Source organism: Morus notabilis, unplaced genomic scaffold (genome assembly GCF_000414095.1).
Source record: "Morus notabilis unplaced genomic scaffold, ASM41409v2 Scaffold67, whole genome shotgun sequence".
Lineage (NCBI taxonomy): Eukaryota > Viridiplantae > Streptophyta > Magnoliopsida > Rosales > Moraceae > Morus > Morus notabilis.
Window position 1 is genome coordinate 564,276 of NW_010360010.1, and position 4,387 is coordinate 568,662.

The following is a 4,387-nucleotide window of genomic DNA, read 5'->3' on the forward strand; positions in this document are numbered from 1 at the left end:
CTGCCACGTGGCGCGCGCGGAGTGGAGGAAAGGAGCTGGCCGTTAGAGACAACTGGGACCCACTCGGACAGCTGGCGCGCGCAGAAGGCAGGAGCAGGCTGGCAGCGTAGGTGCGGGACCCAGGCGGGAGAGTTGGACGCGCGCTGAAGCTGCGTGGAGGGAACGCGCCAGCTGAGGCACGGGCGTGCTGGGGACGCGCGTGAGATGGAGTGGGGAAGGCAGGCGAGCTGGGACCCACGGGAAAATCGGCTTGTGGCTTCGGCTCACGCGGCTCTTCTCTCTTTTTGGCTTGTGCGGCTCGGCTTACGTGGCTCCGGGTGGTTGAAAACATGGCTTTCATGGCTTATTTTTGTGTAGCTTTTTACACTGCTTTTTATCTGCAAATAATTAAGCAAAAACTAGACAAATTCCAATTAAAAATATTATGAATAAAAATAATGGATTTGTTTAATTAAAGCTTAAATATTTTAATATTATATAAATCAAAAGCAATATTTATGGTGCATTTTCATGCACTAATCACTACCGGTGGGAAAGATTCCTTATAGTAAACTCTCTCTTGTTGGGTATAACCCTTAGCCACAAGTTTTGCTTTATAAGTCTCCATTTTTTTCATCCGCTCATCTCTTTCTCTTGAAGATCCACTTGCATCCAATGAGCTTTACCCCTCCGGGTAGATCTACAAGTTGCTAGACTAAGTTGGAGTACATGGACTCCATCTTGAGTTTCATAGCTGCTTGCCATTTTTTCTTATCAGAATCCTCCATCGCAGCCTTGAAGATCAATAGATCCCCCTTACCATCATTAATAGTGACGATTTGGGCTTCCCCAATATACCGATAAGGTAACCTCCTTACCCTCCTACTACGACGAGGTGCCACAGGAGTTTGATTAGGAATAATGGTCTTATCTCTTTGTGTTCTGACATGTTGCCGGTTGTGGTTTGATTCCATCAGAAAGTAGCTCTTCTAGAACTACTTTGCTTCTAGGCTTGAAATCTATTATATAGTCATGCTCTAGAAATGTGGCATTTGCTGACACAAATACCTTTTGATGCTCGCGACTATAAAACAATCCTGCTCTTGTACCTGGTGCATATCCTACATAGATGCACACAGTCTTTTGTTTCATCACATAAGCTGGACATCCCTATATGCGAATATGTTTCAAAACAGGTTTTTGACCATTCTACAACTCTAGGGGTGTATTTGGTATAGACTTTGATGGTACCAGATTCAGTATATACACGGTAGTTCTTAGGGCACAACCCTAGAACGAAGTAGGCAACGAAGAATAACTCAACATTGATCTTATCATGTTTAGCAAAGTTTGATTTCTTCTTTTGGCAACACTATTCTATTGTGGGGTACCCGGGGCTATCAGTAGTGACAACACACCTTCTTCAATCAAGTAGTCCCAGAACTCTTAGTTCAGGTATTCACCCCTTCGATCTGATCGAAGTGTCTTGATTAGTTTACCTAATTGTTTTTCAACTTTTCCTAGGAATTCTTTAAACTTTCCAAAAGTTTTAGAATTTCATTGCATTAGGTAAACATAACCATATCTCGAATAATCATCAATAAAGGTGACAAAGTATTCATAACCTCCTCTTGCTTGAACGTTTAATGTGTTGGTTTCCGAAACGATTTCGGATGTGGAAGCGTATGAGTAGCGGATCGTGTATAAAAAAATTTCATAAAATCTTTGTGATACTCTATAGACTATATTAATTTATGCATGAATAAATAAATCACATTAATTTATTTACCAAGAACCGGATTAGGAATTATACCTAGCAACCGATCAGGATGATAACTTGTGTTCTTTGACCTTGAACGTTCCTCGCTCCAATTCTTGTTTAGAAAACCCGAATCTTTCTTGTCAATTCCTTGAATCTACGAAGACGTGTGTGTGGATACACGTGAAAAAAAAGGGATTAACAAGATCACTCAAGATTTCCACAAACACCAACACATGCACGACACAATTTTTGGAGAAAATTTTCTTTCTTCCTTACTCTATAAATTCGGCTAGTATAGCTTTTAGAGAGCAAAAATTGTATCTCACAATTTTCTACAATCTCTTATTTTATAGAGTAATAATAAGACTCCAAAAAGGAGTCATATCTTTATCTCCAAGATAAAGCTTGTTAATTATCTCCCACTTCAAATTTAATTTTGAAACAAAATCCAATGTGGCCGGCCACCACTAAGAGATATCCTCCTTGTGGTAGGTGCAATTTTGCAGATAAAGACTAGCGAAAGATTTTATCTTGCAGTCCAATTTTTAACTTAAATTCAAATTCCAATTTAAATCAAACTTAAATCAATTTAAATTTCAAATTGAACAACTTATCAAATAAGTTAATTGGATAACTATGAGGAGCAAGCAATTTTAATCCCAAAGGGATGCACACTGTGTTGTGCGTTCACACTATGTGAACACATTCACATGTGTGTTTCAAAATTCAAATTGAAAGTTAAACTTAAATAATCACGTTATTTAATTTATAATTAATTCTTAATTAATTATCCTTGAGCGTTTTATTTTAGAATTCCATAAGTCTAAAATTTCCATTTCCCCCTTAGTGTCTTGTGGAATTATGTCATGACCGGGAAATTTGTCGGAGGAATTATTGTATAAGATAAATTTCCTAGAATCCTTTGTATTATTAATATGAATACTTTTATGATAAGTATTTGTTGATATTAATATGGAATAGCAAATTATAAGCTAAAGATCAGAAATTTCTGAGGTGTGATGTAGTTACCGATTTCCAGACTGTATTTAAGAAAGAGGCACCGAACGCTGTGCTAAACCCACAAGTGGGTAAACACATGAATGTTAACTTTAAGAAATGAAAAAGAATTGAAAAACATCAATTCTAGGGTTTTAGAAACAATCGGAACGAAGAACAGACGAAAAAGGGGTTCAAAAGGCCGAATCGAGAAATTGAGGTTTTTCGACCGAATAGGGTTGACCAAGTCAAAATTTATTGACCAAGAGTCGATTAAGTAGTCACTCTTGAATGGATAGTCAAGGTTGAGTAGAGTTGACTAAGTTGACCAACTGTCTAAAAAACGCAAGTAAAACGCGTACCATATAGGAATTAAACTGAACCGAAATAAAATAGTAATTAAAAATGGATGGTTGAGATTTAAAGTGAATAATTGGATGAAAGGCTGAGATGGGGGCATATGGAAAGCAAGGTGACCGGCCAAGCTTAGTGAAGAAGGAAAGAAAGGATATTTTTTTTGTGAAGTTTGCATTTTAGTCACCCTACATTTTGGTGGTCGGTTTTAAGAGATAAAAATACAACTCAATGCTCATATTTCATGCCAAGAACCAGAGAGCATCAGCCAAGGAGAGGAGACAAAAAATTCACCCAAAGTGAGAAAAACGAGTTTTAAACGAATTGACGAAACTACACCGCTAGTTCGCATCACTATGGACTTCTCCTCATTCTCTAAGGTAAATTTCAGTTTTCTTCTCACTTTTTTCTACCTTGGATGCACGTTGGAGTATAGTAGAAAGCATGAAAAACTTTTTCCCAAGATGATGATTAAGCTTGTGATTGTTAAAAGAATTGAAAATCTAGTGATTAAAAGATGAATTCTTGGTTATTAGATTTTGTTTCTAGCAATTTTTGGTTACGGAAAATTGTTGTGAAAATTCGGATGATGTCTATGATAAAATGAGCTATGGTTAGCTCGGGAAACAAGGAAAAATAGGCGAAACTCTGTCAAAATTTAGTTTGAGAATTTGAACCAAACCCGGTTGTAATGAAGAATTGAGGATTAAGATATGTAAAGTAAGTTGATTTGGTGATCAAAGATGTTTAGAAACCTAAAATGATGAAAATTCTCAGTTTCGGACCAAAACTGAAAACTAGGATATTGATCCGTAAATTGGAATCCGGTGCTATTTTGGGCTAGAAAGCTCAGATAAATGCTTAGTTTCAAAAAGTGACTAATACCAAGTTAAAGGAAATTCATTCTGAGCAACTTTTGTGAAATAACGTTTTTCTCAAAAACGACCCTAGACAACAGTTTCGGGCTGATTTCTGAAATAGGTCCAAAATGTGATTTAAGGTAAAAAGTGCACGGGCTTGGTGCACATTGATGATTTAGGTGATGTTTTAGTCCGGATACCGAACATGAAATTGCAGATCTCTTTAAGGATTTTAGAAACGACATACGCACTTTAAGAAAATAACATTTACGAAACTACGAATTCGGATCAAATTGTGTTTCAATTACTGATCTTAGATTGTAAATCTAATGATCGAGAATTTATATGATAGGACCAATAGGCGATCAAGGAAGCAAGGTTTCCAGAGACTCGAAAGCTGTGACCTTAGAAGAACTCCGGTAAGTACAGTAGTTTT